The sequence below is a fragment of the Rattus norvegicus genome, chromosome 8 (assembly GCF_036323735.1).
Source record: "Rattus norvegicus strain BN/NHsdMcwi chromosome 8, GRCr8, whole genome shotgun sequence".
Lineage (NCBI taxonomy): Eukaryota > Metazoa > Chordata > Mammalia > Rodentia > Muridae > Rattus > Rattus norvegicus.
In genome coordinates this window covers 91,786,061-91,809,002 of record NC_086026.1, presented here as the reverse complement: position 1 = coordinate 91,809,002, position 22,942 = coordinate 91,786,061, and the positions used below count along the sequence as shown (strand labels likewise).

Here is a 22,942-nt window from a genome sequence, read left to right as displayed (position 1 = left end):
AGCAGGCTGGGAGTTAAAGCTGAGCAGCTCCTGCAGAGATAGAACAAAGACTACTTTACATAATCCCCTGCTGTTACTGAGAGGTGCTAAACACCAAGACTGCAGGCCTCAGAGGAACTTGGACTGGCAGGTCAGCTACCGCAGCAAAGTGACTTAGACTTAAGCTAGGTAAACATTTTATTATTAAAGAGCAACCCTAAATATCTCTCAAGATCAAGTCCTGTCCCCTCTGACACTCTTCCTCCTCTGCTACCTCAAGAGAGAACCAAGAAGATAGCTGGGGTTGGCCCCTGGCATGGAGGTACAAGTTAAAACTACTCTGAGATTTTTATCTCAGTCCAGTCAGAATGGCTAAGATCAACAAAACAAGTAATGAATGATGGCAAACCTGCTGAGAAAGAGGAACTCTCATTCACTGTTGGTGAGATTACAGATTGGAGAAACCACTTTGGAGACCAGTATGCAGAATCCCAAGAGAACTCAAAATAAATTTACTCTGTGACCCAGCTAGACCACTTCAAAGGACTAGATATTAACCTCCATAGATAACTTGGTCAATAGTATTTATGGATGTGCTAGTCAAAATAGCCAGGATATGGAAACAACCTAAATGTTCTTGAACAAATAAGTGGATACTGAAACATGATGCATATGTACATCTACTATTCAGTTATAAAGAAAACTGAAATCATTACATTTTCAGGTAAATGGATGGACCTAGAATGATTTTATTTTTTTACTGAGCAAAGTAAGCCAGACCCAGAAAGACAATTGAAATACATTCTCCCTGTATCCTAGCCTAAATCTTAAGATATGAACATACAAGATGAGGTAAACACAGACACTAGGAAAGTATGAAGGGACCCTAGTCAAGGGATGTGTGAGATTAGAGGGAAATAACTCAATAAAGGTGATACACAGTGGGAAACTGGAAAAAAAAGAAGGGGATTTAACTAGGGAGGAGGGAGAAAGACAGTACAGAAGGAAAAGGAGGAGAAATAACCAAGGTTGTCTGATAAAGCCGTAAGGAATCATATCATTTTATATTTACCTAAAATTATGCACATATGTTTATACATATGTATGTATAATCCTTGGATAAATACACAAGTGAACCCACACAGACACGCACACGCACACACACACACACAAACAGAGAGAGAGAGAGAGAGAGATACAAGCAATCAAACGGTTCTTCCAGCTGCAATACCTATGAATGACAATAAATGGCCATCATGATAACAAGACTCTATAAAGATGCAATAAATGACAATCACATGTGGGTAATAACCAATATCTGTCTAATTGGATTTAGAGCCTAGTCAATGAAAGAAAAATATGCCTGGCACTGAAAATTCTAGGAGTTTCCTAGGTCCAGTAAGGTCAGGAACAATAGAAAATAATCTACCTCTGAAACTCTGCTGTATCAGTGTGATTCTTGACTACATTCTACATTTTATCTTTGTAACCACATGTATCTGTACCTACTGCGTTTCCTTATAGCAAATGGAAAATATCACAGAAAACCACACCTGGACACAACTCAGAAATGAACAAATCATGGGGAGTCCAGCCCTGATGGATGGATGCACTTATATCACAGCTCCTGCATCAGTGGCTCAGGGAATATCACAGAAGAGGGGAAGGGAAGAATTTAAGCATTAAGAATATGAGGAAGTTTGTGGTGAAACAGTATCTCCAAGAATGGCTGAATAAACTGGGCTAGAACAACAGCAAGATCAGTGGACATGTTAACATGTAGGGGGACATGGGGGACATGTTCACATGGAGGGGGGCTATGTTAATATGGAGGGGACATGGGGGACATGTTAACATGGAGGGGGTAAAATTCCTGCAGACCCATCTCTAAACAAAGAATTCAAGGCAACTGTTGACTGCCAGGAGAGAAGAGAATTGGCCTCTCCCAGAGATGAGCCCCTTACTTATTGTTTAGTGCAAAACTGTCACCCTTGCAATCATATATTCACAAACAACAGAAATGGACTCAGATGGTTGTATTTATAGATCTGTGGAAACACTTAAATACATGTTTATGTATGTAACAAAAATAACTAAAGAAAAAGAGGAGCATAGGAAGGGATGAAGTGAGGGAAGGGAGGGTAAAATGTTGTAGTTCTATTTCAATTAACAAGGTCCTGCAAAAAAGGAATCAATAAAGAGATGGGCAAAGATTCCTTCAAATATACTCAACCATGTGATATCACTTAAAAGCATTTAAAGTGCTTTGTTATCTTTTATTACATAATGTTATTAAAGATGTATCATTTAGTTATCACATAATTGCTTCTTTCTTATCTTTAGTCTGAAATTCCTTACTTTTTTTTAGAATCTAAATGTTCTGCTAAGGTGAGAAAGTGACATATTCTTGATTCAAATACATACTCAGATACATTCCTTGAATTTACTAAAACAGTGACAATAAGTAAACAATACAATGACAAACCTTCAGACATTTCCAGAATGTTCTTTTTATGAAGCAGATATCAGTACTTAGTTTACCCCTAAGCTTTTACTTTTTCTAACGTCACTCATCATATTTCATATGTACAGAACTGTGTGCTGAAGGAACCACTTACTGAGGATGAAATGCTACTCATCTCTCATCTCCATATCTACCTTCCAAGTGTTAATTATCTAGGATCTGCAGGTACAGACAGTGCAACAACCTGAGGACACCATGCTAGGCTCCTCTGTGTCCTATGGCTCCCTGCATAGGTGGTCTCTGTGTCTCTACCTACTCTAAACCCTATAAAAAGTTCGTTTTGAGGGTAACAGGGTGGAGAAGGACTTGCTGCTCCAAGAAAATAACTGAAGTGAGAAGTGACAGCAGAGAAGAAGGTGGGAAACATTGTAAGGCAGACATGTACACTTCTGGGCGTGTTAGAAATGAGAATGGATGTTGGCATAGTTAGATGTGCTTCCGCAGAGGTAAGTCTAACGGCATAAAATTGGAAAACAGGTATGAGTCTAGGAAATGTGTAAATGGTAGAGATGGAGTTCAATTACGTAGCTGATGAGTCAATCAATCATTATCCAATAAAAGAACCATTAAAACTCTGGACAGCTGAGCTTGCTTGAATCTCCTGGCTGGTGAGCAAACCAATACACTAAGAGGCTGTAGCTACTGGGAGAAGCTATGTAAACACTGAGCTGATCCCTTCTGGAAGTCACCTCATACCTCTCTTAAGGTGGCTGATCCTGATTCTGATATAAGTTCTTTGTAATAAAAATGAGGCAAAAAAGCAACACACTCACACACACATGCACATACACACACACACACACACACACACACACACACACACATAAATAAAAACAAAAACCCCACACTTTATTTACTTCTAGGCCCCTGTAGCAATTGGCTGAGCTAAATGGAAACTGTGGGGACTCCCTCACATTTACATCTATTTGGTCAAAATGCAGGGCCCCTGGAGGCCCCTAAAAGTCCAAACTGTCTTCTGGAATGAAAATAGTCTTACCAGGCATTGCCTTTGACCTCTGACACGTGTGTTGACTCCAGGTGGTTGACATCAGCACTACACTGAATTGAATTGAATTTTATTACACCCATGTGTCTTGAGGTTGGGTTAAATTTTTGAAGGTATGCAAATAACCTGAAGTTCCAGGCTATAAAATTTCACAAACCTTTCTGCTCATATTTCCAATTTTAATGGTCTCACATGTGCTATTTAATTAGGTGACCTCTTTCCGTTTGAAAACTTTTCATTTCTTTTAGCTCAAAATCTTCCAAGTAGAGAAGTTGGAACAGTCATTGCAAAAAGCAGACAGAGGCTGGTAAGAAAGACAGGGAGGGGCAGGGAGGAGGGAGGACCGAGGAAGAGCATGGGGCAGCAGGGAGAGGCAGGCACTCTCCGTCTGAGGAGGACAAACCTGCTGTACACATTCAAAACTCTGCAGAGGCAAGGTTGTCATCTGAGAAAACGCCAGGAGCTATGAGACTGAATTCACAGCTTTTACAATTTTGATCCAGGCAGTTCTTTAAGCTACTAAATGAGTCTGACTTTAGAAGTCATCTAAAAGAAAAGTTCTACTTCCTTTTGCAACAATTTTATACAATTTTTGAAAGTGCACTTTACTCTGAGTATGTTTCAATAAGCAGCTGACCTGAGAGGTTCTTTCAGAAAAAGAGCTGTCTGGGTAAAGCAGAAAACAGAAAAAAAAAAAAAAGAATGTCTCCCCTTAAAGACACATGATTCAAACTGAAACCCTGACCTGCTTTCAGCAGATTAGTTTAAGACATTTTGAACACAGAGTAATTAAAAAATCTCCTTTATGTGATATCACTAAACATACTTAGTCTAAAGAAATACACCATTATGGTAACTGCAGTTTTAATCTTAATTAAAACCCATATACAATCTGTCCAAATTTTTACATATAAAACGTAATAGATTTTTTTATTTTGCTTTAGAGCTGACAAACCACTAATAAAGTGAGTACATTCTAAGCAAAACTCTTGCCAGGTTTTCTGAAATTGTTTTGCTTAAAACTACTATGAGGAGGTCTGCCACATTTCGCAGTGGGGTAAGGAGGCTTTCCCATACCTCCAGACACTGTTTCTGGAGTGCTGTGTGGAGGATGCTTGGTATCTTTGTGCATAATTAGTATCAGCCAAGAGGTCAAGAATGTGCCGCCAAGCTCCTTGCAGATACTTACAGGGTAAGCAAGAAAATGACTGACATGCTCAGCACAAGTCAGTGGAAAAGCAACACATTCTCCTTCATTCTCTGCCAAATTATGCAATTAAAACTGCACAGTTTTATGTGAAATAGTACCAATGCAAAAGTCACATAAATGATTTTTTTTTCAGATGCAAGCAATACAACTGACAGAAATTCTTTTTTTCCATCCCAGGGCATATTCTCAAGTAGCCTAAGCAGGGAGTGAGCAGCTGTGTAAATAACCCATCTCTCCAATCGTGTTAAGTGGTACAACGGAGGAATCCGGTTTTCAGAGAATGCTTTGCTTCCCTTCCTTCAGTGGTGTTTCTAGTTTTTATCAAGAGTGACGTCTGTCTCATTCTAAAGCCCCGCCTCATAACCAGACAGCTTATGTGGGATGGACCCTTATGTAGACCTAACGGTCTCTACTCTGAGCATGCTCCAGGTCCTCATGGAAACAAGTGATAAGTTCTGAGGATGGAGGCTGGAGTCCGACCCCTAAGAGGTGAAGTTTGAGAGCAATTGCCAGCTAATGGCACGTAATTCTCACAAGGTTTCAAACGCTTCCCACTGTCAGTAAATGAATATATGTGGTTATGTCATCATACTGTCAAAAGCATAAATTTTAATATGCCTCTCACCAGGGTGCAGGTTAGTACTGTCTGTTTGCCTCAAATGTGCAGATCCAAATTCAATTTCAGGTACTGCAAACATAACAAAACAAAATGTACCCAGCCTCAGACCGTTGATATATCATGTTAGGTCATATCACATTTGACTCAGTAAAACAGTGCTTTCATATAGTTGAGAGTTATATGTGGCATGAGTGTGTGTGTGTGTGTGTGTGTGTGTGTGTGTATACGTGTGTAAATAAGATTCACTTTCTTAACTGGTTCATTAGACTAAAAACAAATGAAACAGCAAAAGATAAAGTCCCAAAGAATTACTTGTATAGCATTTAATATTGAGATATCTAGTACAAAATAAAATCATTTATTTATAATTTAGATTTAAAAAAAACTGTTTTAAACCCAGATTGATAATGACAGCTCTTAATTTTATGAAACTAACTTTTAAAATAGTTATTATCTACATTTGAAATGTCTCCCTGGTTTCTGTATATTTTGAAATTTATTAAGACTTATAAGGTCACCTTTTAATGATGGTCCATTTTAGTTAAAACATATTTAGACATGTTGGTTGGATTTCAACCCTAGACAAAAGAACTACAAGTAACAGAGAAACACTGAGAGTCGGAGAAATAGTTTTCCTCAGAGAAGGCATAACAATGGTTATCTAATACCAAATGGACAACCCTGAAAATATGTGTGTACAAACAGCAGTACATAGACCAATAAGGTGGCATTTTTATATTTAGGAACACGGACACATTAACACACGCGCGCGCGCACGCACGCGCGCGCACACACACACACACACACACACAGAGACAGAGAGACCTATAGTAATCACAATTAATGAAAGAGGCCATAATTTTTAATGAAAGCAGGAAACTAGGTAAGAATGGGTTGAAGGAGGAAAGGGAAAGGAGAAAATGATAGTATATTAAAAATTATAAAACTATATAAAACAACTTCAAATCATTTTGGTTTTTATCAGCCAAAGTCTTATAAGTAGTTCATCTTTAAGACTTCTCACATTGAATACTGATGATATATATATATATATATATATATATATATATATATATATATAATCTGTTTTATTTACCAGCTAAATGCTATCACATCTTCAGATCAAAGGTTATTTATAAGTTCATATGAATTTTACATTTTTTACTCAAACAGTGAAATACATTATACAGAAACCCAAGAGGGACACATTTTACCAAGAGACACAACATAGCACCTTTGAGGACAATCAGTGTCTGGATCAACCAAATAAAATCTTTGAAATGCTGCGGTTACTGTGAATTCATTGCTAGATGCATTTTATCACTAATCTGTTGTGCTGTGTTTTACATATTAAAGGCCAGACACTGTCAGCTCCTCGGCGTTTGTTTATTTCTATCACCTGTCACTTGTTGCGGCTGCATCACTTAGTTCTGGTATGAAGTAGTGCATTTTCAGGATGGTCCTGAGAGGGATGATCTCACCCAAGCAGTGCTCTTGTTCCCCCAACTCAAAGATCTTGTAGAGAGCCTTCACAAGCATAAATGTCTTTGATTTGTGTGTGAGAGAGTGAGGGGGTGGGGCAGACATTCCCAAATCTTCCAGTGACATTTCTACCGATCTCCAGTCAGTAAGTTTTAGAGAAATATGTTTATATTCTACAGCAGTGTACTCTCTCTAAAACCAAGCCCTGTAGGACAAAGATTTCCACCTGCCATGGACGCTAATGATGTTAAGGTATTCAACTGGAAAATTCCAGAGTCAACTTCTTTGAGGATCAATATTTATCATGGTCACTTGAGACTGAACCACTAAACTATTGCAAATGAGTACCAGAAATTGGCAAATGGCATCCTCCACTAGCAACCAGTGGCTGAAGCCTATGGGAAAGAGTCTCCTTTTCCTGTCTTCTGAAAACTGGCAGTTTGTCTATCAAAATGTTTTCTTCTGATATATCTGTCCAGAAAAATCTGACAATTCTACTTGTGTGTGGGCTCAAATCTGTATATGGAAGGAATATGCTGACTAGAAATTTTTTAAAAATGCACACATTTGTAATAAGTCATAACCGTTATGTGACTACATTTATTCTTTTTTATTATTATTGAAAATAGATCTTTTTCGATGTCTTTCTTCAAAGACATGAAGTTTTTAATCATACAAGTTTTTCACTTGCTTGGTTAGAGTTATACCAAAATATTTTACATAATTTGAGGCTATTGTGAAAGGTGCTGTTTTTCTGATTTCTTTCTCATCAATTTGTCTTTTGTATATAGGAGAGCTACTGATTTATTTAGTTAAACTTGTATCCTGACACTTCACTTAAGTGTTTAACAGCTGTAGGAGTTCCCGGGCAGAATTTTTAAGAGTCACTTGCAAATACTATCATATTATCTGAAACTAATGATACTTGGACTTCTTCCTTTCCAATTTGAATCCCCTTGATCTCATGCAGATGTTTTTGCTCTAGCTAGAAATTCAAGTATTATATTGAATAGGTGTGGAGAGAGTAGACACCTATGTCTCGTTCCTGATTTTAGTGGAATTGTTTTGAGTTTCTCTCTAGTTTGATGCTGCCCATGAGCTTGCTGTAAATTGCCTTTATTATGTTTATGGATGTCCATTACCATAAAGGGATCATGGATTTTGTCAGGGACTTTTTCTGCATATAATGTGATGATCCTATGGTTTGTCTTTCAGTTAGCTTAGAAGGTGGATTTCGTTTACTGATTTTCTTATATTAAACCATCCCTGCATTTCTTGGATGCAGTCTACTAGATCATGGTGGAAGAGTTTTTGATGTCTTCTGGGATTCAGTTTGCAAATATTTTACTGAGTATTTTTGTATTTATGCTTAGTAAGGAAATTGTTCTATAATTCCCTTTCTTTGTTGCCTATGGAGTTTGGGTGTTCGTGTAACTGTGGCTTCATAAAATTAATTGAGCAATGTTCCTTCTGTTTTTATTTTGTGTAATAAATTGGGGAGTATTGGCATTAGCTCTTCTTTTAAAGTCTCATAGAATTCTGCATGAAAACCATCTGGTCTGGCCTTTTTGTTGTGGTTGTAAGACTTTTAATGACTGTTTCTATAGCATTAAGAATTATAGGTCTATTTAAATTGTTTATCTGATCTTGATTTAACTTTTGTAATTGAAAAATTATCCTTTTATTTTAGATTTTCCAATTTTGTGGAGTGCAGGGTTTTAAAGCGCGTCCATGGTGATCCTTGAATTTCCTTGGTGTCTGCTGCTGTGCTCTCCCCCTTTCTTTTCTGTTATTGTTCATTTGTCTACTCTTTGTCTTTTAGTTAATTTAGATAAGGGTTTGTCTATTTTGTTGATTTTCTCAAACACCTACGTTTTGTTACAGTGATCCTTTTTATTGTCCTCCTTCATTATTTCCTCTCTTTATTTCTTGCTGTATACTCCTCTTAGGTGTGGCTAAGCTATTTGTTCTAGAGCTTTCAGGGTTGCTCTTAAGTTGTTAGTATGAGATCACAGATCACTCCTTTTTTTTTTTTTTTGGAAATTCATGCACTTAGTGTTATGACCTTTCCTCTTAGTGCCACTTACATGGTGTCTCATATGTTTGGGTATGCTTTGTATCCACAGTCATTGGATTTTAGCCATTTTTAAATTGTTTTTATTCCTGTCTTGATCCATTTTCATTCAGTAGAGAAATGTTCAGTTTCTATGGGTTTGTAAGGTTTCTTCTGTTAATAATATATAACTTTAATATGTGGTGGCCTGTTATTTTTCTTATAATGTTGCTTTGTGTGCAAGTATGTGATCAACTTTGGAAAAAGTTCTTTGAGATGAAGAGTGGAAGATGTATATTCTTTTGTGTTTGGGAAATATCTATTAGGTCCATTTGGTTGTAACATTTATTAATATCAGCATTAGTCTGTATAGTTTTGGTCTGGGTAACTTTTCCATTGTTGAGAGTGGGGTATTGAAGGCTCAGACTATTAGTATGTGAGAGTTATGTGATTTAAGCTGTAGAATTGTCTTTTTTTACAAACTTGAGTGCCTTTATTTCTTGGGGCTTAGATGTTAAGAGTTAAAATGTCATCCAGAAGTCTATTGGTTGGAAGTCTATTTTGTTAGATAGTAAAATGGCCATACTAGGTTGCTTCTTAGGTCTGCTTGCTCGGAATATCATTTCTTCCAACCTTTTTCTCAGAGGAAATCTCTATCCTTGATGGTGAGGTTGCTTCTTGGATGAACCAAAAGGATGGACCGTGCTTTGCATCATTTTTATTAGTCTTTATCTTCTTATTGGGGAATTGAGACTATAGATATTGAGAGGTATCGAAGACCAGTAGTTGTCGATTCCTGTTATTTTGTTGTTGGTTATGGTGCTGGTGGTGCGTGTGTGTGTGTGTGTGTGTGTGTGTGTGTGTGTGTCCTCCCCTTCCTTTGATTTTGCTGGTTTGAAATTATGTATTCTCTATGTTTTTATGGTTTTAGTTAACCTCTGTAGGTTGGCATTTTCCTACTAACATCTTTTGTGGCCCTGTATTTGCAGATAAATATTGAATAAATTTGGTTTTGTCATGAATATATTTTTCTATCTAGTGATTGAAATTTATGCTGGGTAGTTGTCTGGACTGCCATCTACAGGCCTAGATATTTTTAAACATACTTTTAATATGGGTTAACAAATGCTTTAATCCCTCTTCTAGCTCACAGTCCAAAGATAGGGGAAAAAAGATGGCAAATAGGACAATGTGATATGGACCTGTTTACAAGTAGTTCTTTCTAGTGATTCCATCTCCATTGTCAGCCATCCAGTTCAGTAGGGCCAGGATACCAAATATGAATCAGCAGTAGTGGCACGATGCAGCAGAAACATCCAGGCTTCTGCTGAATTGACACGAATCAGTGGAAGCAACCAGGACCAGGAGATGAGGAGACACCACAAGAAGATGGGAGAGCAAAGAAGTGTTGCAAACTAGCTATGCAAGGGTGCCACCACTGTCCATTGAGTCTTATTTATACTTTCTCCAAATATCAAGTGCCCCCCGCCAAGGGTCTTGTCTCAGCAAAGCACCACATGAATCTGCCTTAGTAAAACACCACATGAGTCTGCATCACCTGATACTACAAGAAACTTCCTCTTCAGCCATCTGTGGTCTCTTAAAGTCTTCAGCACATTTCTCCAGGCCCTCTGGCTTTTAGAGTCTCTATTGAGAAGCTGAGTATAATTCTAATAGATCTACTTTTATACGTTTCTTGGTCTTTTCCCCTTACACTGTTTACTACTCTTTCTTCACTCTATATGCTTAGAGTTTTCATTATTATGTGGCAAGAAAACTTTCCTTTCTGGTGCAGTGTATTTGGTGTTCTGTATGCTTCTTACTCCTTTATAGGCTACACCATTCTTTAGGTTAGGAAAGTTTTCTTTTATGATTTTGTTGTATACCTTTTTCTGGGCCTTTGAGCTGGGTTTCTTTTGTTTATATTTTGCAGTGTCAAAGATTTCCTGGATAATTTATGTAAGATTTTTATATTTAACGTTTTCTTTGACTACTGTATCCATTCTTTTTTCCTTTAGTATCTTCAACACCTGAGAATCTTTCTTCCATTTTTTTTTGTATTCTGTTGGTGAAACTTGCCTCTGTAGTTCCTGTTCAAATACCTAAAGTTATCATTTCCACAGCTGTCTCCCGAGTCTGTGTTTTGTTTATTGAATCTATTTCCAACTGCAGGTGTTGAACAGTTATATTTATTTCCATATATCGTTTGTTGTTGGATTTCTTCAGTGGAATTATTAATTCTTATTTACAGCCTCCTATCATATTCATAAAGGTTGTCTTAAGGTCTTTTTCTTGTGCTTCAGGTATATTGGAATATTCAGGGCCTGCTGTGGTAGGAGAGCTGGGCTCTCTTGGAAACATACTGTCCTTGCTATTGTTAATGGTTAATTGTGCTTTTATGCAGATACTTTGGTACCTGGATTTGGGATGACTAAAGGTTTATGTGTTGATTTCTTGACTTGTATTTGTTGAGTGAGTGTTCTGTTTCTTGATTTATGTTTCTTCTCTGAATTTTCAGAGAGAATGATGGCTATGTTGCCTGTCTTTCTGGCCTGCTCAGCAGAGGTATTCACAGGAATTGCCTGCTGGTGTTGAAGGCATGGTAATTGCAATGGGTAAGAGGAAGGTTAGAGAAGGTCTTTGTGATCTGTTGAGGTGGGAACTGGGAGGAAAGGGAGACCACAGTAAGTTTCTGGCTACAAAGTTGCGGGTAAGATAGGGGATTTGGATCAGAATTGTGGGTCTGTTTTCAGTCTCCTTTTTGCCCTGGTATTGGGAGCTGCAGCTCTTGGATTAGCAGATAGTGCCTGCTGAAACTGGGGAGAGGGGTAAAGAATGGTTACTGCTGGTGTTCTGGTGCAGCACTAGAAATAAAGATATTCTATATAAGAATATATCTGTATTTATATGAAATATATAGTTTAATTAAGAATGGACATTTATATAGTTCTACTAGCATTGAATTTTAAAGCATAATTTTTCTTAAATGATTAATATTCTATATTTAGACTTAAATTAGTTGCTTTTCCTACAATAATTTAGATGAGATTAATCGAACCCTTGTATTAAGGGCTATCATTCTTGCTATTTCTATATTACAGCCCATATTTCCCTTCTCTCTCCCTCTCTCTCTTTTCTTTACTTCTTTTTCCCTCCTTTTCTATATGGTTTCTATCTTTCTAATTTAAGACTCACTGGAATCCTTTGCAACTAAGTTATTAAGGTGTTTGGCCTAACTATTAAGTCATGGTGTTTTCAATTGTAACTATGCCAATGAACAAACAAAAAGAATGATTTGGTGCCCCACACTGAGTCCTGAAAGCCTCCCTCATCCAGGTCTTTGATCTATTTAAAGGTTCCCTAACCCCTATCCCCCAGAGGTTGCATATTTCCATTCATTTTCCTGGCCCTCTGGGATTTTCTCCTCTCTCCTTTGTCTCCACATACCTGATATTTCCCCCCTTTCCCTTCCCTTTCCTTTTCCCATCCAGTTCTCTTCCTCCTTCTACCTTTTATGATTATTTTGTGGGATTGAAGTATCCTCCCTTGGGCCTTCTTGTTTAACTTCTTAAGGTCTATGGGGTGTATCATGGGTATTCTGTACTTTTTGGCTAATATCCATTTATCAGTGAGTACATACCGTGCATGTTCTTTTGTGTCTGGATTACCTCACTCAGGATGATATCTCTAGTTTTGCCTGAAAAATTCATGATGTCCTTGTTTTTAATAGCTGAATAGTATTCTACTGTGTAAATGAATCACATTTTTGTATCTATTCTTTGATTGAGGGATATCTTGGCTGCTTCCAGTTTCTGGCTATTATGAATAAGACCGCTATGAATGCAGTAGAGCATGTATTCTTGTGATACCATAGAGCATCTTTTGGGTATATGCCCAGGGGCAGTATAGGTGGGACTTCAGGTAGAACTGCTTCTGATTTTCTGAGGAATTGCCAGATTGATAAGCATCAAACCCTGACACTATTACTGACACAATGTTGTGCTTGTAGACAGGTGTTCAGCATGGCTGTCCTCTAAGAGGCTCTAATCAGCAGTTGACTGAGGCATATGTAGATACTCACAGCCAGATTGGACTGTGGTTGAGAACCCCTATGGTACAGTTAGAGGAAGGATTGAAGGAATAGAATGCGATGGAAATCCTATAGGAAGCCCAACAGTGTCAACTAAACCCCTGGGAACTTCCAGAGACTAAGCTACAAACCAAAGAGCATAAGGGGCTGGTCTAAGGCCACTGGCACATATGTCTTAGAAGACTGCCTTGTCTGGCCTTAGTGAGAGAAGATGTGCTTAATGTATGGAGACTTAATGCCCCAGGGAGGAGGGGATTCTCCTTTGGGGCACCCTCCCAGAAGCAAAGTGGACAGGGGTTGGATGGAAGAACTCTGAGAGGGTGCCTATGAGGAGGCAATAGTTGGCATAAAAATAAATAAAATAAACAACAAAAATAAAATAAAGACTGATTTGGCAATACTATAGTGGGCTTCGGTTACTGGACATTTAAGGAAAGGTAGGGGAAATAATATTTATTAAAAACTAGTGGCTTTTAAATAAATATTTAAATTCCCTTTTTAGTCTCAAAGGACCAGGTAATACAATTATCTCGTTCTCAAAGTTAAAGAACCAGTGACTCAGACTTGGGTAATGAGAGGATTGTTTCTTAGGCCACTACAGCTCTGAAGTCTATATATTTCTTATCCTAAATCCCAAAGTCTGTTTGTGTGACCCAAGGTCAGTTACCTATTGATTTGTGTCACTCCACAGAAAGATCTAAAGAAGTTGTTGTGAATTGTGCACTCTTTCTGGATTAGGTTTTGTGAAGATTTCAACCAGACCATCCTTGAACACTAGTTTGTAAATTCCATTCTGACTGAAGGACCACAGGTGCTCATATAAAGTGGTGCATACGTCACTTATATTGTATGACGGGCTTCTACCATTAACTGTTATATCATTGAGCCTCTTATGCTTTTGACATTTTCAAAATATGTCAAATTCTGTTGTTACAGAAGTACACTATTAATACATCTATTTTTAATACAAAAAAAGTGAGCTGAGAATTCAGTGTTTACTGTTACAATACAAATTTCTTTGAAGGTCTGATAGAATTCTGCACTAAAACATCTGGCCTTGGGTTTTTTTGGGGGGGGGGGCGGTTGGGAGACTTTTAATAATGACTCCTTCTATTTCCTTAGGGTTATGGGACTGTTTAGATGGTTTATTTGATCCTGATTTAATTTTGGTTCCTGGTTTCTGTCTAGAAATCATCCATTTCATCTAAATTTTCCAGTTTTGTTAAGTATATAGGTTTTTGTAGTAGGATCTGAGGTTTTTTGATTTCTTCAGTTTCTGCTGTTTTATCTCCCTTTTCATTCCTGATTTTTAAATTTGGATACTGTCTCTGTGCCCTCTAGTCAGTTTGGCCAAGGGTTTAATCTATCTTGTTGATTTTCTCAAAGAACCAGCTCGTAGTTTTGTTGATTCTTTGTATAGTTCTTTGTTTCTACTTGGTTGATTTCAGCCCCGAGTTTCATTATTTCCTGCCATCTACTCCTCTTGGGTATATTTGCTTACTCTTGTTCTAGAGTTTTCAGGTGTAGGGACCCCCATGGAGGAGCTGGCAGAAGCACTGGAGGAGTGGAGGGAGATTGTAACCTTATAGGAAAACAATGTTGGCTGGCTGGACACCTAGTGCTCCTAGGGAGTAGACCACCAAGGAGTGTACATGGCTCCAGTTGCATATGTAGCAGAGGATGTCCTTGTCTAACATCAGTGGGAGGTGAGGTTCTTAGTCCTGTGGGAGTTTGATGCCCCAGTGTAGGGGGATGCTGGAGTGGTGGGGTGGGAATTAAGTGGGGGAACACCCTAATAGAGGCAAAGGGGAGAGGGGAGAGGTGAGAGGGACATATGGGATGGGTGATTTGTGGAGGGGTAACTGGGAAGGGGGATATCATTTGAGATGTAAATGAATGGGATGATTAATAAAAACCTTCTTTCCCTGGTTTCTAAATATGATCGACAGCCCACTAATCTCTCATGACTCTACATGCTCTGTAATGATGATGCTCCAGTTCTCCAGACTTGAAACATGCCTCCAGGATCATATGCCCTTTAGTCATGTCAAACACAGAAAAATTAAGCTATCATTTAATCTTCCTTCATTCACATAAGTTTTTCCCATGGTCTGTTATGGGTTACATAAAATGAAGAATCTCTTTGATATTGACCTTAAATGGTGGAGAAAGTTATATACACACACACACACACACACACACACACACACACACACACACACTCACACGTGTATGCAGAGAGAGAGAGAGAATGAGAGAGAAAGGAGAAGAAGAAGAAGAGGAAGAGGAAGAGGAGGAGGAGGAGGAGGAAGAAGAGGAGGAGGAGGAAGAGGAAGAGGAAGAGGAAGAAGAAGAGGAGGAGGAGGAGGAGGAGGAGGAGGAGGAGGAGGAGGAGGAGGAGGAGGAGGAGGAGGAGGAGGAAATGGGGATCTACTCACGATGGGCCCCTAGTCTGTTTAGCTTCACAGTCATGAGACTGAAGGCAGAAGTGACTCCCTATCTACCTTTCTTTTTAAAGGTTGTGCTTCAATGCCTTCCTACATGTGCACTTTTCCATGTTAGACTCTTTTTCATGGTATGCTTACATGTATGTATTAATCCTACAAAAGAAAACTGAATTTAAGATGACTTTATATTATATCATGATTATATTTTTCTCAGGAATCTTCCACTGTGTATTTTAAACAGTAACAGAGCATTGAGCACTGCACACATTGAACCCCCCCTCACTCCCCAGCTTTCCTACTAGCTTTGCTGACTTAGAATGTCCCTACTTTTTCTTTAGTTGCCTCTCACCTTTATGAAGAATGAACTGTGGGGTATTTGGATCCTCTTTGTCACCCCAGTAAAGAAATCTCTTTCCATGTGAAGGAATCCAGCCCTCAGCTCTAAGCCTACAAGCATGAAGATTAGGAGGTGAGTCACTGTTACTTCAGGAAGCCCCTTGCCAGGACCTCTCCTAAGCCTTTCCCAGAAATGCATCTTCTTACCACTTCTTCAATGCAAACCTACATTGGTATTTAAATAACTCTAGGGTAGAAGTTGCAATAAAAGGAAGTAGTCTTAATCATCTATTTCCAGAAAGCAGTTCGGTGGGGTATAGTCATAAGAAATTCAAAACAAAAGCTTCTTTAGAAACTGCATTTATGTGCTGTAAGGAACTAATAATGTGACTTCCTCCTCTGATCCAGCATATCGCAGCTACATGCAGGCCATAATTACATTCATGTTTGTCAACAGCTTGAATGGCACGTAATTATCTGTCCCTTTCTAATGCTGTTCCCGAACTGCTCTGTTCAAATGCCTTAAATAAAAAGTCACCATAGAATTAGAGAAAGTCAAATGAAAGACACAGGCTTTCAGGTTAGAGTTTGGACATCCAGCTTTATTAATAAGTGACACTCATCAGCAGTATTGCCTGCACTGAGCAAACTGAATGGAGAGCCACTGGGTTCACTTGCCTCAGGATTCTACACATTAATATCACTAAAACGTTTGTTTGAAGCAGAAAAATTCATCTGTGTACTTTTGGTCATTTCCCTCCTTTCCCTGCTTGTTTGTGCTATTTAGAAATGCATTGTGGGAACAGCTTATCCCAAGGGGAACTTTCCTCTGCCACCTCTCCTCCCATCTTCTTCAGACCTCCTAAGCCTGAACCACACAGGGAAGCTTCCCTTCCCCACCATCTTCTCTGCAAGGAAGATAGTAAAGGGCTCATAGTAAAGGGCTGGAAAAATGTTTTCCAAACAACAAGCTGGAATGTCTACTCTAATATGTAATAAAATAGACTTTCAACCAAAACAATCAAAGGAGACAGGGCAGGACACATCATACTCATCAGAGGAAAATCTACCGAGATGATATGATCTCTCAATTCTGAACATCTATGCCCCAAACACAAGGTAACCCACATTTGTAAAAGAAACATTGCTAAAGCTTAAACTGCACACTGAACTCCACACATTAATCATGGGAGACTTCAAAACTCCACCCTCACCAATTGACAGGTCAATCAGACTAAAACTAATCTGAAATAATGAAATTAACAGACACTATGAATTTTATGAACCTAATAGATATCTATAGATTATTTCACCAAAACACAAAAAGAATATACCTTCTCCTCTGCACCTCATGGATCCTTCTCCAAAATTGACCATATAGTCAGTCACAGCAAGCGTCAACAGATACAAGAACATTGAAATAGCTAGCACCTTCTATCTAATCAGACCACCATGGATTAAAGCTGGACTTCAACAACAACAGAAACACTGAAAAGCCTATATACTCATGGAAATTGAATAACTATACTCAATGATCTCCATGTCAGGAAGAAATAAAGAAGAAAATGAAAGACTTTCTTGAATTAAATGAAAATGAAGGCACCACATACCCAAATTTATGGGACACAATGAAAGCAGTGCTATGAGACCTGGGATAAGGGAGGCACCCAAGAATCAGTGAGGGTGACCTTAGCTGTGGTTCACAGTATCATCCGGGATATGGAACCTGAAGAGGCCACCTTCTGTAGCCAGGCAGGAACCCCAGTGGAGCAATAGGGACACCAACACATCCACAAAACTTTCAATCCAAAATATATCCTATTTATAAAACAAACAAACGAACGAATGAACAAAAAATACAGGGACAGGAAATGGAGCAGAGACTGAAGGAATGGCCTATTATTAACTGGCCCAACTTGAGAACCATCCCATCAAGTACCAATCCCTGAAACTATTAATGATATGCTGTTATTTCATTTTTATAAGAAAAAATAATTAATGAAGATTAATGGAGTTTGTTCTATAGTTTGAGTCCAAACTCCTATTTTGGACAGGACAATAGCAACTATTGACTGAAAAATCCAGGCTTTCACAGTTGTATAGGTAACCTGTGCAAAGGTTTAAGTGGTAAACAATTCACTTACCACACAAGCCTTTGCCATCAATCAGAAGGGCAGCACGGAAGAAGAAGCACTAATGGAGACTATCAGGGAGGAAAAGGAAGAAAATGACCAGTAAGGAACTGGAAATGTGATTCCAGATAAGTTCTATTTGAGTAATGAGGTGGAGGAATTCTGCATCAGAAAAGAGACCCCCCCCCCCCGGGAGAGAAAGTGATATTGGAATCTGCATAAAGATCTGAGAGACAAGAAGCAGCTAAGGTATAATGACACTCAGGTAAACAGAATTCAAAGACAACAAATTGGAGAAAATTGCGTATCAAGGGGAAAGCATGCTCAAGATTCCAGGGACAGGCTGAAGGTTAAGAATGCTACCAGAGCCGCTGCTGTTGAGTAAGGTGATGCTTCTTAACTAAAGATAATTTCACAGCTCTTCTATTATCCCTGCTAACATCCATCACGGTGTGAACAACAAGTTTTCTAATAAAGCACACTGACTGGAATACTTGCTGAATCTTTCTAAACAAGATTATGACTCCATTTTCTGTGGAGTCATAAACCAGCTAAATAACAGAATTAGGAAGACAGGGCAACCGCTATCAGTTCTCTCCTCTGACTTCATTCAAATTTCTTTCCACGGTGTTTGCAGAATGGCTTCTTAGGAAGGCATACATTACAGTAGGAAGAAAAAATGGAGTAAAACTGAGTTAGACAATGCAGGCTCAAATCCTTCTAAAGATGAATCAGGCAGGCTTACTCCCACTTAATTTCACCGGCACAGTATGAATCCCCAATGCCTGTTCCACTTGTCACAGCAATTCTGCAAAACCCAAATTAACTTATGTGAACAAAATCCTGGAAATTATAAGATTTTGTTACCATGTGATTTATAATTCCTAAAAGTAAATGAGTTTAATAAGTCACTGGAATCCAGTGGAAAAAATCAATAAGGGCAGCTAGGACTCTCTGTAAGATTTTTATCTGGCTTTTGATCAACGGGAGGCATTTAACATAATTCTATTGACTTGGATCAGAAGCATATGGCTCCCAACACCCAGATACGGTGCACAGCCTTCATCCCCTCTGTATGTGGATGTGGGGATTTCCAGTCTGTTCTTCACATCACTTTGCAAACAAAAAATATGTAGCTTAAAAGAAAAAAAAACCTAAAGACAGCAATTCCCTTATTTCATTTACATGATATTCATAATACATTTCCAGACCAGTCTAGACTACAAGGTGATATCCTGTTTAACATATAAAAAACAAACAATCCAAAATAACAACATGTAACACAAATCTAAACACAAAACAAATAAAAACTCCACAGAGAAATATAGAGGATAGAAATGGTATGAAAATCTAAAAAGGGCTAAGAAACAATCATTTTATGACTAAGTGTTACAATTTGCAAGAATGTTACTTTTTTTCTGAGACCCAAATTGAAGACTCGTCTTCCAAAGGGCAGCCTACAGCTGCTTAAATTATTTTGAACACTGCACATGTCAGTAAATATTCATCATAGGATCAAGAAATAAGTAAATGAGTTCTAATCAATAGGTATATAATTTATTAACTTACAACAGCTTTAAAATGGTTGCACAATACCAAAACAGTTAAATATTATCTGACAAATAAATAAGTTAATGCATCGTCACTTGGGGGATAATTAATTTTTAAGCATTTTACTAAAACTCAATGTGTCTCAAAGGCTCTCCTCAGTTTTATATAACTGATCATTAATGGGTTAATGGCAACTGGGTGCATTTAATAGATTACATGTTTACTCTCAATTTCCATCAGAGGTTCACAAAGAGTTTAAATCTTGTTTCTTTAAAAGAATGTACTTGGCTCATGGATGAATGTGGTATATGGTCCATAGAGTATCAGCCTAGCATGGAGGAAACCTTGGCTTTCATTCTCAGTTCTGCATGAACTGGGCATGGTCGCACACACCTGTAATGCTAGCACTTGGGAAGTGAAGAAGAGCAGAAGTTCTACATCATCCTCCACTACAGAGCAAAGTCAAGGACAACCTGGAATAAATGAGACCTTGCTTGAAGAGAGCAAAGCAAAGCAAACAAAGTGAGCAAACAAAGAAGCAGACTAATATAGTATAGCAATGAAAGCTAAATGCCATAACATTTCTTCATCCAAAGCACCTTTTTCCATGTTTCAAATAAACTGCTGTCTATTTGGTAACTGAAGTAACTTTATAATTTAAGATAATTGAATTAAGATATACTTGATTGCAATTCCTTTAATACCTTTGGACATTAGTTGTTAACATGAAAATATGACGTGTCTGTGTCAAAGAGCTTGTGTTTCCTATGTAGTTTACTCAGTAGTACCTCTGAGGCAGATTGCATCTCAGTAGCTATGTCTCGAATGTCACTACCCACAAAGAATTCTTTTACATAAAGTTGGAAGCATGGCTCCTCAGGTGTAACTCATGGTGGGAGCATTCCACCATGACTCATATTGATGGCTTTAGAAGAAAGACCAAATAAACATTTATTTATCATTTGGGATACTAAAATTGTCATTTATATAAAATAATCAGTATATCTTCAAATTATGAGCTGTGTGACTAGAGAATTTGATTAAAGCAATAGCAACTATTCAGTGTGGTAAGGCATTCTTCTGTTCTTTAATGATGCTCACTCTCCAAAGGGTTTAAGAGTAAAATTTAAATCTTATAATAATGTACTTAATAGCATTAAGTTGAACTGTGTATTTTAAACATACTATTTATGTAATCTTTTACAAAACAAAGGGTTTTGAATAGTGTTAATTGTAGGGAATTATATGATTCATTAACAAGCAACGTTCCAGGTTAGGTAAAAAAAAAATGGTTATTCAAAACTACTAAAACTTGAACTGAAATTTCAACTTTTATGCTGTCTCTGGAAGATTTTGGAAATGTACACTTGAGCAAATAAAAATGGATTCTAGAAGAAAAATGTGTAAATATGAAAAGAGAATGTATACTGCACCCTTGGGCATACGCTCATATACACACAGTGAAGCCAATGCCATGGTGAACAAGACGTTCAAAATAGCAGAGTTTAATACGTACATGAAGAATAATAGAAAAAGTGACCTGAACCGGCAGGCTGTTCATCGATGATAAGTCGTTCAGAGAGAGGACCAGTAGATGAAAAATGAAGGTAAGGACACTGTGGTCAGGAGGTCTTGCCTAAGTTATATCTTAGGCCAAGCAAATTTTAAGAAATGTAGCATCTTATATACGGTTTGCAGTGGAAAATGTAAGAAAGTTAATAGAAATCTTGTATACATACATACATGGGACAAAGTCAGGAGGTAACTAATCAAACACTGTTGCCCTAAAAGAGGACTGGATAGTTCGAGTGTATCACAGATTGAGCACAGAAAGGTCATGGGACTGTTACCCACAGTCCTTTAGGGGAAGAAGGAGTTCTCAGGGTCAGAAGTCACAGTTTGCCCAAGGTCTAGACTCTGGTCCATTACTGGATTCATCATGAATGCTCCTTGGCTTAGACAGGGAACTACATTTCTTCTTCATCCATCAGAGTCTTAGGAAAAGCCTTGGGTCGGCCTGGCTTCCAACAAAAAGCACTAAAATATGGGAGTAAAATTCCAAGAGAGCACAGATGAGAGTGAGATGCGAGAAGTCATGTGAATAAGCCATGTGTCAATGTTTTAGTCCTAGTTTTGTTTGCGGTAAATACAAATCAGTTGTAGATATTGACTCAAATTACATATTTCAATGTGAGTTTAAACTGAGGTAAACTGCCTCGATAAAAGCGATGAGGAAGGGAAATCAAAACAATTGTAAATTATAATAAGAAGAAGAAAAATAAGAAGTATGGTATGAAAGTCAAAGGGAAACACATTAGTGACTTTATTGGACCTGACCTCATAGGACTCAATTGCCTTCTTTGTCTGTATTATTAAGATTTGAAATTACTTTACTGTTCTTGGTTAAGGTTAGATCTCAGGTTGGCCCTAAAGAATGAAACCATCATGAGGGATTATTATTTTCTTGGATGTTTTTAGGAGATTTCTACAGTGCTACATGCTGCTTAAATCAGACAAATGTAGAATAATAAAGGGCAAGTCATATGGCGGGTCACAGAGTTGTCAACTGGTAATGTAAGAATGAAGCATAGGCACACGAGACACAAGAATAATATTCAAGGTGAGAATTGTTCAGTACGGTAGAAAAGTTATTTTATACTGAGAAAACTTATAAAGCCCCAGAAAGATATACAAGTGTCCCAGCAACCTAGCTGCAAATAACAAGAAAAGAAGAAAGGTAAACTATGCCAAAACAGTGGTATGAATAATACACAATCATACTTTGTTTAATGTTTCTAAGGCAAAAGTTTATGAGTATTAAGAAAACACAGCTAATGTGTGTGATGACAAAGAAAATTTCAAATCATACCAGAAAGTATAAATTACAAAGGCCACATAGAAGCATAACATAATGAAATTGGGTTTAAAATGAAAAGGACAGCAGTAGTGGTCAGAATAAAGTCAAGTCACTTGGAAATACAGAGACGTGAAATACAGTTTGAAGGAAAGACTTGTCATTGCACAAGTGCAAATTTTCCTTACGGCAGACCAAAGAGTCCCCGCCATCCACTGATAACTCTGATTGGAAAATTTGATAGATCCCAAGTTGGCTATAAAACTTGAGCAGGAAGAGAAAATTAATCATCAATAAACAAGTATTTAAAATATAGAATCTTCATATAACCACAGATTATAAAGGCTCACAATGACCATCAGATATATCGCACATAAGCCGTATTCAAAGATGCCCTCATCACTTCTGCTGAGGCACCAAGTACCCGTCAGTACCTGAAACAGCAGTCACAGAGATCCACCAACTGGGTGTCACAATCAAAACATTAAAATTAGATAGTTTTAATATGCTGATAATTAAAGTAATGGATATTTTCCCATACTGACTCGCCATGGTATTTTCTCCTTCAAGCTAACGACATTATTCCACATGCTTTATTTTAGTGCTCACAGAATGTAGGTCTATCAGTTGTATCCTCCTGTCCTGGTTAGGTTTCTATT

At 37.9% G+C, this 22,942-nt stretch overlaps 1 protein-coding gene and 1 long non-coding RNA gene across 9 annotated transcripts in view; one reads left to right on the top strand and one right to left on the bottom strand.

Annotated features, from left to right (window-relative positions):
- The window catches only part of Mei4 (meiotic double-stranded break formation protein 4), a 173,986-nt gene that overhangs the window by 10,774 nt on the left and 140,270 nt on the right, over positions 1–22,942 (bottom strand). The gene's annotated exons all lie outside the window — the stretch shown is intronic.
- The window catches only part of LOC102553441 (uncharacterized), a 94,955-nt gene that overhangs the window by 22,038 nt on the left and 49,975 nt on the right, over positions 1–22,942 (top strand). For 7 of the 8 annotated variants that reach the window (XR_001839473.3, XR_001839472.3, XR_001839470.3 and 4 more), the window contains exon 4: positions 15,749–15,879. This is a non-coding gene — a long non-coding RNA (uncharacterized LOC102553441). Of the gene's footprint in view, positions 1–15,748; positions 15,880–19,706; positions 20,070–22,942 lie in introns of those variants that run through there. The other variant, XR_005488331.2, reaches the window with a different exon arrangement.